The 15,352-nt window shown below is 40.5% G+C and overlaps 1 long non-coding RNA gene across 1 annotated transcript in view; it reads right to left on the bottom strand.

Annotated features, from left to right (window-relative positions):
* LOC127569534 (uncharacterized) overlaps positions 1-13,875 on the bottom strand; it is a 54,416-nt gene extending 40,541 nt beyond the window's left edge. The window contains exons 1-2 of the long non-coding RNA XR_007956211.1: positions 13,698-13,875; positions 12,415-12,558 (exon numbers count right to left, since the gene is read on the bottom strand). This is a non-coding gene — a long non-coding RNA (uncharacterized LOC127569534). The remainder of the gene's footprint in view (positions 1-12,414; positions 12,559-13,697) is intronic.
* Positions 13,876-15,352: the final 1,477 nt, after the last annotated feature.

Raw genomic sequence — 15,352 nt, 5'->3', positions numbered from 1 at the left:
AAATGGGTTACAATTCATGGAACACTATCACCAATGCTGGGAAAGGGAGAATAGTTCCATTAGGACAGAGTTTGCTGAGTCAAGTTGGCACCAGTGTTTATAAATTGAATAACAAGGGATGTATATAAGGCTTTACACTTCGCTTAATATTTAGTTTACTGGTGAGGGGGAATTTTATAAAGTTAAGGAGAAAACACAGGGTAACCATGAACAGTAGCGAAATAGGGTAATGAAAACTGAAGTCTGTCACGAAGGAACAAAACATACAAGTACAGTATAAAAATGCAGCTCCAATTAGAGTTAGAGCAGGGAAAAATGGCAAAATGTCAACACCAAAGGTTCTTTCTCTGAAAGCACATAGCAATTGTAGCAAGATAGACGAATCAATGGCACAATGATCTAAAAGCCATTACAGAGAAAGTTGGGAATTAACTTTTGGAAGAGAAAGGCAAAAATGGAAAAGGAGGAGGAGTACTCCTGACAGTAAGGAATGGGATAAAGATTGGAGACAAAGGATCATAGCTCAGAAAATCAAGAGGTAGGATCAGTTCAGGTGGAAGGGGAACAGATCATTGGTGGGAGTTGTGTATAGGTCACCACTGCAGAAATTAATGTAGGACATGGCATAAATCAGAAAATTAGAAGTACATTCAATAAGGGTAATACAATAATCATTGCAGAATTTAACCTACGTATAATTTGGACAAACTAAATTAGCGATAATAGTGTGGAGTACAAATTCATGGAGTATTTGGAGTCGTAGAGTCACACAGAATGAAAACAGGCCATTTGGCCCTTCATGTCCATGCTAACCAGCAGGCACCCATCTGCATTAATCCGACCTCCCAGGACTTGGCCGTAGATGCCTAGATGATTCAAATGCTAGTCTAGACACTTCTAAAATGCTGCCAGCAATTCTGCTTCCACCACCCTCTCAGGCAGTGCATTCCAGGTACTCACCACTCTCTGGGTGAAAAAAGTCCCCCTTCATGGCCCTCTAAATCTTTTACCCCTTACCCTAAATCTATGTCCTCTAGTTTTATCTATTTCTGATATGGTGAAAAGTTTCCTGCAACCGAACCTAACTATCTCCCTCATAATTTTATGCAGCTCAATCATGTCCCCTCCTAACCTCCTCTAAACCTAGCTACATCCCAGGCAATACCCTGGTGAATCTCCTCTGAACTCTCTCCAATGCTATTACATCCTATCACATTTTTAAGAGATAATTTTCTTGATCTATATGTTGAAGAACCAACAAGGGAATAGGCTATTATAGATCGGCATTGTGCAATGAGAAATGATTAATTAATCATCTGATGGTGAAAGTGACTTTAGGGAACTATGTTCATAAAATGATAAAAGTTTATATAAGATTGAAAGTGATTTCAGTTCTATCTGAAACCAGCGTCTTAATATCTAAACTAAGCAAACTACAAGGGTATAAGTTGTGATCTGGCTATAGTGGGCTAGGATACGAACAGGTATGAGAATAAACAAGCAATGGCTAACGTTTAAAGAATTAATAAGTAGTTTTAACAAATGCCTACCTCCATTGAGCTCAAAGTCCCAATGGGAAAAGTAGCCCAGCTGTAATTAACAACTGATGTTACAGATGGTAATTGGTCAAATGTAAAGGTTTTTAATGTTGCCTGAAGCAACATTACCAAAGGCAATAAGCCTGGATATAGGAGAAATTTCAGATGTCAGCAAAGGAGGACCAAGGCATTGATAGAGAAAGCAGAATACAAGAGTAGTCTAGTGAGAAATATAGAAGCAAATTGCAGAAGCTTCTATAGAGTGGTAAAGAAGGGGGAAAAAGTCAATGTGGGTTCTTTACGGGGGGGGGGGAATGTTGTATTTGGGAATAAGAAATGGCAGAGAAATTAAACAAATATTTCATGGAAGAAGACACAGATAACCTCCTGAACTGGTGTAGAACCACGGGTCTAAAGTAAATGAGAAGCTGAAAGAAATTAGCAAGAGTTGAAAAATAGTATTGGAGAAATTAATGGAACCGAAAGTCAATGAGGTTCATCCCAACGGTTTGAAATAAGTGTCTACGGAGATGGTGGTTGTCACCTTCTGAAATCTATAAACACAGTAGACTCTAGAAGGGTTCCAAAAACTGGAAGGAAACAAACATGACTCCTTTATTTAAGAAAGAGAGAGAGAAAATGAGGAATGAAAATATTGAGGCAGACAAAAGGAGTATGGAAAATGCTAAAATCTATTAGTACAGAATGGTAACAGAGGACTTAGAAAATAACAGGATTGGGCAGAGACAACATGACTTATGAAAGAAAGATCATAATCTGACTAATTTTTGAGCTTTTTGAGGCTGTAACTAGCAGAGTAGAAAAGGGGAAACCAGTGGATGTAGTGTGTTTGGACTTCCAGAAGGCCATTGATATGCGTTGTACAAGAGATTATTATACTCAAATTGACAAAGTATTGGTTGAAGGACAGAAAACAGGGAGTAGGAATGAACAGGTCATTTTCAGGTTGGGTAGCTGTGACAAGTGGATGCCAAAGGCCATCACTGTCTATATCAATGACTTGTTTGAGGGGATCAGGTACAGTAGATCCAAATATGCTGATGATACTAACCTGAGTGCTGGTGTGGGTTGTGGAAAAGGTATATATATATATAGGTTTCAAGGAAATACAGAACAGGGTAAGGAGATGGCATACAGAATATGAGAAAAGATTAAAAAAATAGAAAAGCAAAGTATTTTTTAGATGCACAGTGAAAGGTGTTGGTGTTTACAAGGATCTGGGTGACCTTTTACATAAATCACTGACAGTTAATATGCAGACACAGGAAGCAATTAGCAAGGCAAATGGTTCATTAGCCTTTACTGAATGAGGGAATGATTCCAAGGATAAAGACATCTTACTTCAATTATACTGTATAAGGTTCTAGTGAGATTGTACCTGGAATATTGTCTGCAGGTTTGGTCTCTGTATCTAGGCAAGGATATATTTGTGCTAGAGGCAGTACAAAGAATGTACACCAGACTGAGTCCTGGGATGGGATGGAGTTGTACTATCAGGAGAGATTATGTACACTCTACTGTTTATGAGAGATGATTTCATTGGAAAACACAACATTCTTATGGATTTAGAACCACAAGAGAATGCAGAAGAAAAACAAACTGCTGGAGGAACTCAGTGGGTCAAGCAGCGTCTGTGTGGGAAAGGAATTTCCCTTGATGTAGGGTCTCAACCCAAAATGTTGACAATTCCTTTCCACCCCAGATACTGCTCGACTCACTGAGTTCCTCCCATAGCAGTTTGTTTCTTTCTTCATTCTTATGGCCTTGACAGAGATGGAGTTTCTCCTAGTTGGGGTGTTCAGAACTTAGGGTCACAGGCTCAAAATAAGGGGTCAGCCATTCATGACAGAGATGAGAAGACATTTCTGCACCCAGAATTCTCTGCCCAAGAGGGTTGTGCAGACTCAGACGCTGAGTGTATTCAACAGACAATTATAGATCTTTGGATATCAAGGAATCAAGCTTTCTGATGAGAAAACTTCGACCTCTTTCTTTTTCTAAGTTGCTGCCTGACCTGCTGAGTGTTTCCAGCATTCTGTGTCAAAAATTAGCCTGGTGATTCTCTTTTGGACTGCCTCCAATGTCAGCATTTTCTGTCTCAAATAAGGGGGCCTTCTTGAGTATTGTTGATGTTGCACTCATTGAGGCAAATGGAGAGTATTACATCCAGGTTCCTAGTTAGGCCTTGAAGATGGTAGAAAGGCTTTGGGGTATCAGGAAATGCATCAATTTCCACAGAGTTCACAGTCTATGACTTGAACTTGTAGTCACAGTAGTAAAAGCGCGGAAACCATCCAGCCTGGATGGTGTCCCCGGCCGTGTCCTCAGATCCTGCGCGGATGAGCTGGCAGGGGTATTTGCAGATATTTTTAACCTCTCCCTACTTCAATATGAGGTTTCCACCTGCTTTAAGGAGACCACTATCATCCCAGTACCTAAGAAAAACAAGGTAACATGCCTATATGGCTACCACCTGGTGGCTCTGATTTCCACCATCATGAAGTGCTTCAAGAGGTTGGTCATGACATGCATTAACTCCTGCCTCCCAGATAACCTCAACCCACTGCAATTCACCTTCCGCCAAAACAGGTCTACGGTGAACGCCATCTCCTGGCTCTACACTCATCTCTGAAGCATCTTCACAGTAAAGACACCTACTTTTGACTATTGTTTATTGACTACAGCTCTGCCTCCAATAATATAATTCCAAGCAAATTCATCTCCAAATTCCAGAACCTGGGACTCAACCTCCCTTTGCAACTGGATCCTTGACTTCCTGACCAACAGACCACAATGAGTAAGGATAGGCAGCAACACCTCCGCCATGATTATTCTCAATACTGGTACCCCACAAGGCTGTGTCCTCAGCCCCCTCCTCTACTCCCTATACATTCATGACTGCATGGTCAGATTCTGCTCTAACTCCATCTACAAGTTTGCAGATGATACCATCGTATTGGGCCGATTCTCAAATAATGATGAGTCAGAGTACAGGAAGGAAATGAAGAGCCTAGTGACATGGTGTCATGACAACAACCTTTCCCTCAATGTCAGAAAAACAAAAGAGCTGGTCATTGACTTCAGGAAGGGGAGGGTGTGCACATTCTCCTGTTTACATCAACGGTGCTGAGGTTGAGAGGCTTGAAATCTTCAAGTTCTTAGGAGTGAACATCACCAATAGCCTGTCCTGGTCCAACCACATAGATGCCACAGCCAAGGAAGCTCACCAGAGCTTCTATTTCTTGCTATGACAAATTCACCCCAGGGGGCTAAAGAAATTTGGCATGTCCCCTTTGACACTCACATTTTTTATCGATGCCCCATAGAAAGCATCTTTACCAGATGCTTCATGGCTTGGTATGGCAACTGCTCTGCCCAAGACTGCAAGAAACTGCAGAGAGTTGTGGACACAGCTCAGAACATCACAGAAACCAGCCTCCCCTCCATGGACTCTGTCTACACTTCTTGCTGCCTCAGTAAAGCAGCCAACATAATCAAAGGCCCCACCCACCCCGGACATTGTCTTTTCTCCCTCCTCCCATCATGCAAAAGATACAAAAGCCTGAAAGCACATACCACCAGTCTCAAGGACAGATTCAATCCTGCTGTTATAAGACTATTGGACGGTCCCCTAGTACGATAAGATGGAATTTTGACCTCACATTCTCTCATTATGGCTTTGCACCTTATTGTCTGCCTGCACTGCACTTTCTCTGTAACTGTAACACTTTATTCTGCATTCTGTTATTGTTTTCCCTTGTACTACCTCAGTGCACTGTTGTAATGAAATGATCTGCATGGATGCATGCAAAGTAAAGCTTTTCACAGTACCTCGGTACATGGGACAATAATCAACCAATTTATGTGGCTGAGCCATTTGAGTTTATCATCAATGGTAGCTCCCAGGATGTTGATAAGAAATAGGTGCAGGAGTAACCATCTGGATCATGGCTGACCTTCTACCCACACACCGTCTTCCAGCACAATCCCTATATCCCTTGATTCTTTTAAAGGTGGGAAACTCAGCAACGTTTGACTTGAATGTCAATTGTAGGTGATTAGACTCTTTTTTGGAGACGGTCACTGTCAGTCACTTTTATGGCCTAAATATTACATTCCACTTATCAACCAATGCCTGAATGTTGTTTCCCATTCTGCTGGTATATTAATGTCTTGTGTAATTTGTTGCAATCTTCCTCAAGGTTGCAGATCCCCACCTCTACCCCACTCCTCAATTTGGCATCAATCACAAATTTAAAAATTGTGGTTTTGATTCCAGGATCTAAATCACTTGAATAAAGTGATTCCAGCACTAATTCTTGTGACACATTAATACCATTGGAATAGCTACCCTTCATTCCCACCTCTTGCTTTCTGTCCTGAAGCCAGCTGGTAACCAATTCTCCAACTTATCCAATGAGACTATGTTCTCTCATTACTTTACCTGCTGCTGCTGTTCAGCTGACTGACCTATAATTCTGTCCTTCTTAAAATGTTGGCATTAACTGAGCTATCTGTCAGTTCTCTGGCACTCGGCCTTTTTCAAATGAGTTTTTAAGTATGTGTAGAGATGCCTCTTCTATCTCTTCCCTAGATTCTTATAAAAGGTGATGCAATCCATCCAGATCAGGGGTTTATCCTCTAAGTTTGCTTAGTCCATTTAATATATCCCATTTTTTTCCTGTTTTAAATCCATCATTCAATGTTACGTCCATCTGCTCTATCTTTCTGCAACTATCAAATCTACAAACAAATTTAATATATCTGCCATATCTCTTTTCTTCCAGGAGGTGTTGTCCTCTCTTTCCCTTAATGGCAATATTCCCATTTCAAACTGTTCCATTTAATTTGACGTGTCTATAACATATTTCAGTTTTTTAATACATGACAGGCCATCCCCAGGATAAGAACACCTGACATATGGACAACCTGTACTGATGAACAAGCTCCTGTGATATTATTAAATTCAAAAGTCTGATATACGTATATACGTTCATTTGTCTGAACGACAGAACTTGTTTCCTCTCTCTCTCTCCAGTTTTAGTAATTGTTCTTTCTTATCAGTCTAGTGTGCTTTTGATGCCATTCATTACAATACTGTGGAGGTGTGGTGACCATATCGAGCAATTTTTGTGTATTTTCTGACGTATGGACAAAGTCGACTTACGGACATCTGTAAAAACAGAACCCTATTGTTAGCTGGAGACAACCTGTACTTGGTAATTTAATTCCAAAGTTCCTTTTATGCCTTTCTAATTTTTTTTTGACTTCTCTCCTAATCCCTTTGTATTCTCTCTTATCATGTACTCCTCTGTTGTCACTGCACTTACTGTATACTTCTTCCCTCTATTATTCTCTTATGTCTTAATTTACCCATGGAGTCTCATGAGTGCTTCAGCAGATTATATTTCTTTCTGCACTCTGATGAACATCATTTCAAATGTTTCCTACTGTTGTTATACAATTTTGTTTGTCAATATTGTGTCTATTTTATTTTCCCAAGTTCTCTTCTCACCCTTATAAAATCATCTTTGTTTTAACTATTAGTCCTTTTTTTTAATTATACCAATGTCCCATTCTGTGCCAACATTTAATATTATGATCACTATTGCCTCAATGTTCCCCTACTTTCATTTCTCTTATCTTCTCCAATTTATTCCCCAACATCAGATCCAAAAATGAATGCTCATTTGTAGGGCATTTTACATATTAAGTTAAAAGGAATCCTGCATATACTTCAGGAACTTAACCTATCTTTTCCAACCAGGTATAATTATCTAGCATTGCCATTTAAAACGATGTGGCAGGACTATAAAGCTTTGATCCAAACTATTAGTCATCAGGAGGCACAAGAGACTGCAGTTGCTGGAATCTGGAGCAAAAAGACAAACAGTCCAGATGAAAGGTCTCGACTCGAAACGTCTAGACCTGAAACATTGAATGTCCATTTCCCTCCACAGATATTGCCTGACCTGTTGCATTCCTCCAGCAGTTTAGTTTTTGCTATTAGTTATCAGATTGAGTAAACACCATTGAAGTGGCTCCTGAACATTTTGACGTTTTACAAGTTACAGTGAAACTTTACACGTTCACCCCCATTAAAGTGCACACACCACCATAAACATCTGATATTTACATGGAGCACTACTTTTGAGGATTTTGCTTGAAAAGAGCATTTTAATTGCATGTCCCAAATTGTTAGTTCAGGTCCCTAGATTACCAGTCTAGTGATTTACTGCAATGCCACCATTCCCTTTGTGCCCTGCACAAACTGGTAGCCACATTTGTTGTGTTACAACAGGAACAACACGTCAAAACCAAAGTACTTCTCTGGCTTTAAAGCACTTTGGGAAGTCTTGAGATCAAAAGGTGCTCTATAAATGAAAAGCTCTACTTATTTTCTAACTTTAGAAATTATACTGGCAATTGGAGGTCAGTTAGAGCCCAAGGCCATGTGTGTACACATTTAAGTACATGCAAATAAACATCCCAACCTTTCTACTTTGAAAAAAATACATTTACTTTCAAACATTAAGATGTCCCAAAGTACTTTACAGCCAATTAAGTATTTTTGAAAAGCAGTCATAATTTACACACACTTAGATCCAATGGCAAAGCAGTAATTTATTGAATAATATGTTTAAGATGGGTGATCAAATGGTGCTTAATAGTCTATGGGGAGAGTGTCATTTTCATTATCTTCTAAAACTTTTTCATTCTAATTGTTCAGAATTTCCACCATAGAAATAGATCATTTGGTCCAACTAGTTCATGCTGGTGTTAATATTCCAGATAAGTCTTCTCACACTCTGCTTCAATTAACATATATGTATCCTTCACTTTATTGCTTCTTCACATGTTTATTTAACCTTCCTTTAAAGGCTTCAATGTCACTCAATTGCCTGTGGTAGCAAGTTTTTTATTTTAACTATCTTCTAGAAAAAAAAGTTCTTCTAAATTCCTTCATCAGGACTAGCATCTTCACCGGGTCTTGACCCGAAACATCAACTGTTTATTTCCCTCCATAGATGCTGCCTGACCTGCTGAGTTCCTCTAGCATTTTGTGTGTGTTGCTTCTAAATTTCTTATTAGATTCATAAGTGTCTATTTTACATTAGTGACTCCTAGCTTTGGACTTCCCCATACATGCAACATCTAATCTGATCTGCACTATCAAACTTGCTCATAACTTCAAAGACCTTTGTTAGGTCACCTCAGTCTTCTCATTTCTGCAGAGAAATAACTTAACCTCTGTTTCACTCCTAATAGTTGTTATTTTTCATTTCTAGTGTTACCCTTATTAAATGTTTTGCATGTTTTCCAGTACCTCTATTTCCTTTTTACAATAGGGAGACTAGCACTGTACATGGCACCATAAGTGTAGTCTCATTAAGGTCCTGTATGGGTTTAACATAAAATTCCTGCTTTTCAACAATATCCCTTCAGAAGCTTCCAAAGTCTATTACCCCAGATTTGAACATCATCTTGCAGTGGTTCTCTATGTAAATGTTCATGCATCAGTCATGTAATTCTGTACCAATACATTTTACCAATCTAGAAATGATATCTGAATTACACTAATATCAAAAGCAACTGACCATAGAGCGCCCTTGCACTGCATCCTGACTCCCTTAACTTTCTATATTAATTGTAATAGAACTGATGATACTGTAACCTTTATGACCCTTATAATCCACGTTCATAGATCCCTCAAGTTGCCACGCAGGTCTACAGGGTTGTTAAGAAGGCATATGGAGTGTTGGCCTTCATTGGTCGGGGTATTGAGTTCAAGAGCCGTGAGGTGATGCTACAGCTCTATAGAACTCTGGTCAGACCACACTTGGAGTATTGTGTACAGTTCTGGTCGCCTCATTATAGAAAGGATGTGGAAGCTTTAAAGAAGGTGCAGAAGAGATTTACCAGGATGTTGCCTGGATTGGAGAGCATGTCTTATGAGGATAGGTTGAGAGAGCTCGGGCTTTTCTCTTTGGAGAGAAGGAGGATGAGAGGTGACTTGGTAGAGGTCTACAAGATGATAAGAGGCATAGATCGAGTGAACAGTCAGAGGCTTTTACCCAGGGCAAAAATGGCTCACATAAAGGGGGCATAATTTTAAGGTGATTGGAGGAAGGTATGGGGGGATGTCAGAGGAAATTTTATTTTACACAGAGAGTGGTGGGTGTGTACCGGCAGAGGTTGTGGGGGCAGAAACGTTAGGAACATTTAACAGACTCTTAGATAGACACATGAATGATAGAAAAATAGAGGGCTATGTGGGAGAGAAGGGTTAGATAGATCTTAGAGCAGGATAAAATGTCGGCACAACATTGTGGACCAAAGGGCCTGTACTGTTCTATGTTATATGTTCTATGATGAATTAATACACCAACTTCGTTGTCGTATTGGTCTGTAAAGGATAAGAATCTGCAGTGTGCCTTGTGTTATCAATGATATCTGGAAAAGTGAACAGCACTGCCTCAACACCTGCCACTGCAGTTTAGCTGGCCTCTCTTAACCAAGGCAGTTTTGGAGCATCTCTGTGCTTGGGAATTGGTTTCAGAAAGAGGAACCAGAGCTTCTTTGGAAAAACCCATGCAATATAGTTCTCTGAACTTGCAGCAAACCTGAGCTTTCAGTTTAATGTTTGCAATTTAAATGGAGCATTCAGAGTGTTGCAGATATGAGTAATTTTAATTATGTGGACCAACCATTATTTTTAAAGTACATTGCTTCTATACTGTTAGAACCAGATGAACTCCAAATAAGGTGTCAAGCTCAGTATTAAAACCTGATATACGTATATTATGCCATCTAATATATGAAGTTTTCAAAGTCTGCCTTCTTTCGAATCTCCTCCAGCCCTATCACCTTCTATGGTTACTGTACTCTATCTGCCTCTTTGATCCTCCCCAAATTCAATCATTCCAGCATCAGTGATGAGTTGCCAAGCTCCTGAGTTCCCTTTCTCTTAACTTTTCATTCCACCGTTAAAACATTCCATAAATCATAACTCTTCAACCCTACGTTTGTCAGTTCCTACATGGCTCTGTTGTTTCTTGCTTGATAACATTTGAAACGGTGAGCCCCCTCCCAAGACAGAGCCTGGAGAGAGGCAAGGCGAATAGGACATTTTAGTTAAATGACACCCGCCTGCCCCCACCCGCAGTAATGTCGTTTACCCACTAAGCAACTATTTATAATAAAAGTACAAATTGCACACAGCTTAACTCCAGCTGAAGTTTTATTCACTAAAGCAACTGAGACACTTTGCTATTTTAAAGGTGCTATATAGATGCAAGTTGTTGTTGGCATGCATTTAAAAATGAGTTCTTGATGGATGCACTTTTCCCACTCTCTCTTTCTTTTCTTGTTCTTCCTCAATTTATTTCACCCCAACTAAAATATATTTACTTCTTTGATACCAGCTTGACTTTCTTCCTATCTCACTGTCTTACTGCCTTTTGAAAGTGATCTTGGATTTTACCTTCGTTCCTAAAATACCCTAACCCCAACCACATAAATCAGTTTTATGTGGACAAATACCATCTCACATTGGTGATTGAGTTCACCAACAGATGTCCTTAAACCAACATTACTACCAGGCAGGGTAGTGTAGCGGTTAGCGTAACGCTTTACAGCGCCAGCGACTTGGTTCAATTCTGGCCGCTGTCTGTAAGGAGTTTATACGTTCTCCCCGTGTCTGCGTGGGTTTCCTCCGGGCGCTCCGGTTTCCTCCCACATTCCAAAGACGTACGGGTTAGGAAGTTGTGGGCATGCTTTGTTGGTGCCGGAAGCGTGGCGACACTTGCGGGCTGCCTGCAGAACACTCTACGCAAAAGATGCATTTCACTGTGTGTTTCGATGTACATGTGACTAATAAAGAAATCTTATCTTATCTTATTTTACTAACAAGTAATCCAGCCACTATTGCCTGGAAGTTTCTGAGAGGTGGCAGTTCACAAACTTACTGTCACATTGCCCAATATCACTACCTAACTGCACTTCCAAAATACCACATTGGCTACAGAGAGCTTTCAGGTGTCTAAGGTAGTGATAGGCTCCACAGAAACGAAATGCTTTTTGTTTCCTCAGCAAGCTTCTGCCTAATTTAAGATGCTGCCCACCCTGGGGAACAAAAACTAAACAGAATTAATTGTTCATATTTAAAACTGAGATTTAAAGCTTTATAATGGAGAGGGAGTTAAAATATTAAACTATAGTCTCTGGATAATATTTAACTTCATCCCACACTTTGCCAATTACACTGTACTGTGGTACACACACAAACACTGCCGTTGAGAAATACAATCCTCACACCATTCATATCAGGAAGCGAGAGCATTAGGCTCTTCCAGAAAGGGACTCTCCTGAAATTCTTTTTTCATTCAGCTCGATTCTCACACTAACCAAACGAGGAAAGGGGGGTGGGGAGAGAGGAAGTCCCGGCATTGTAGTCCCATCTTTTTCGATCCAGCTCTCGCACAGGACATAAACAAATCAAACCAGAAACCAGCCCACGGACTCGTGATCAGAAGAGGTTAACCCCCCAGGACGATTCATTATTGAACTTACAGAAAACTTTTTTGAAAAGATAATCAGCATATATTCACTTTCACACAGTTCTGAAACGAAATCCCACTATTTTGGGGAAAAAAAGTAATTCTCTGCAGTGGACAATTTAATAAAATCTCGTAAGGAACAGAGATCAAAGATTTGCAAGGCATCAGATTTAAAATTATCAGGGCTAGAATTGTCATGAAAGTCACGTTTCGAGGGAGAAGCAGATGGGACTTTTATTTAAAAGAGATAAGACACACAGGCAAAACATACACATAAGTTTAAAAGTTTGTCTTACCTTGAAAGAAAAGAGATTCAGAAGGTCATCATACGGGTCTGCACGGGGCTGTAAGGCGGCGATCGCACGCTACACACCGGTAAGTGATCTCAGTTTCAAAGGGCTCGGCAGGGGGAAGCGAGCCAGTCCCGGGATGGGTGCTACCTGCGGAGAGAGGCATGGGGAATAGGAGGTTTTATTGAACCGGCCCCCTCCTCCCGACTCCCAGTGATGTCATTGACCCACCAAGAAACTTTTTTTTCAAAAAATAAAGAACAAGTCCCACGCTTGGTTTAAGTTCTAGCTGAATCAAATAACACACACCAACGCCCAGCCCCGTTGCCCTGACATCAGTTAACACTTATTCCAATCTTCACCTTGAGAATCCTCAAACACCGACCCCACTCACTCCCGTCACAAGCGGCAAAGTCAGAAAGTATGCGGAAAAGAGTTCATAAAAACGGGCAGAGTTTTTAAGAGGGGTTAGGAGACTCGGTGAATTTATATAGTTCACATGACGAGAGAAAGAAAGAGATTGAGATAAAAATCAACAGAAGTTTCATTATTTTGTTGTATATACTGGTACACACCTCAAAGGAAGTTGGTGAATTTTAACATGAAAATTAAACAAAAATAAACTCATTACCGATACATTTGGCAGATTTCGAAGCCCCGTTTGTGCCAAACAGGAAGATGTAAAAATTTCTTTCAATAACACTATTTTGGTCAGAATGTGAGTGGAAATCTCGTGTTGGCAACACAGGACGTAAAGTTGCAGCCAAACACTCTTTAAACCTAGGAATCGTTTCGAATGCAACATAACTTGTCTAAAGCATTTCTGAAGACTTAGAAATCTCAGTTTGTCATACAGATTGAAGATCACGTTCTGAACATATAAAAAGTTAACTCTGTTTCTCTGTCCCACAGATGCTGTCTGATCTGTTGAGTGTTTCCAGCATTTTCTATTTTACTACAAAAAGGAAACACTAGTGACAAGGGTCAAAGTGGGATTTATGCTAAATATTGTCTAGCACTGTCAGGAATTATTTCATTAAGTAAATAAACACAACTGAAATGTTAAACTCCATTGCATATTTTGAAATATCCTGATCTGTTCATTAACATTTTATATAATTCACAATTGCATCTGTTTCTCTTTCCAATCTTTTGTAGAAAGTTGCAGAACAATTTTAAAATCCTGAATGAGATATCACTTACTTCAGGATTACTTTCTTTCTGTGACATACAGAAGAGAATCTTTAATGGTGATTGGTGGAACGCATTCTTTATGTAACTGTACTCACCGCCTTGCTGGGGAATGGAAAACTCTGGTTACTTTGGGACTGAAAGCCAATGTCAGGTGTAGGACAGGCCAAATTGCAGAATAAAGTTCCTTGTGCTCTTGCCTCAGCAATGTCTCTGGACTCTTAATCAGATGGTACTACCTATTGCACAACCTGCATCAGCTATTCTTGGAGCCTCGCTGAGTGACACCTTCTAAGTGATTGTCAAGGATTGCAGAAGTGTGGGCTGCTTTGTTCTGCAAAATCTTGCCTACTGGGATTCCATGCCCACAATGCCTTGTGTTCAGAACTCATCCAGCAAGCAAATGCAGCAGTAACAGTAATTAAACTTAACTGACTGCCCCAGGCTGATTTCAGTCTGTGTCACCTTTTCTTATCATTAACTGGTAGAGAGACAGTAGGTGCCAGAAGTGCACAGTGGGTCAGTCACCATGGTTAGAGCTGTGGCCCAATTGGTAGAACATAGAACATAGATCATTACAGCACAGTGCAGGCCCTTCGGCCCACAATGTTGTGCCGACATTTAATCCTGCTCTAAGATCTATCTAACCCTTCCCTCCCACATAGCCCTCCATTCTTCTATCATTCATGTGTCTACCTAAGAGTCTCCTATATGTCCCCACAACCTCTGCCAGCAATGCATTACACGGATCCACCACTCTCTGTGTTAAAAAAAACTTACCCCTGACATCCCCCTTATGTCTTCCTCCAATCACCTTAAAATTGTGCCCCCTCGTGTTAGCCATTGTTACCCTGGGAAAAAGTCTCTGACTGTCCACTCGATCTATGCCTCTTATCATCTTGTACACCTCTAGCAAGTCACCTCTCATCGTCCTTCTCTCCAAAGAGAAAAGCCCTCACTCACTCAGCCTATCCTCATTAGACATGCTCTTATCAGGATAGGTAGCATGAGGTATTGTGAAGGCACAGCGGTTGTTACCAGACTAGAAGAAGGGTCTCGACCCAAAACATCCACTGTCCATTTCCCTCCACAGATGCTGCCTGACCTGCTGAGTTCCTCCAGCAGTTTGTTTTTTGCTCCAGATTCCAGTATCTGCTGTCTCTTGAGTCTCCAGTAATCTGCAGATCAGGACTAACAGTGCAGAGCCTGACTTCAAATGGTGGTTGTGTAATCTAAATTCACTTAATAACCTAGAATTTGGAGTGAAAACTTACGATAACATGAAATTTGCTGGATTGTTGTAAAAACCCATCTGGTTCAGGGAGGACCCAGCAATGTGGTTTGCTCTTAAATGTCCTTTGAAGTAACCAATCTGTTGTACCATTACTGCTACTTTAAAACAAAGAAGGAATAAAACTGGATGGACCACCCAGCATCAAACTATGCATTGAATTAGAACACGACAAAGTCATTCCTGGTCCAGTTGACCTTGGAAGGCCTCCCTCACAAACATCTGGTCTAAATTGGGACAGTTGTCCCTCAGACTAGTCCTAGCATGTTTGTAGTCACAGAATCATACCTTACAGACAATGTGGGAGACTCCTCCATCACAGGCCCTGGGTATATCTTATCTCAAGGGGAGAACAGAGCCACCAGTGGTGGTGGCACAGAGGTACCACAGGTAGGAGGCAGTAGTAATACTAAATACTAACTCCATGAAATATCATGGCATCAAGTCAGATATGGACAAGAA

Source organism: Pristis pectinata, chromosome 4 (genome assembly GCF_009764475.1).
Source record: "Pristis pectinata isolate sPriPec2 chromosome 4, sPriPec2.1.pri, whole genome shotgun sequence".
NCBI lineage: Eukaryota > Metazoa > Chordata > Chondrichthyes > Rhinopristiformes > Pristidae > Pristis > Pristis pectinata.
Note: the sequence above shows the minus strand (reverse complement) of the source record. Positions and strands in the feature narration are given on the sequence as shown.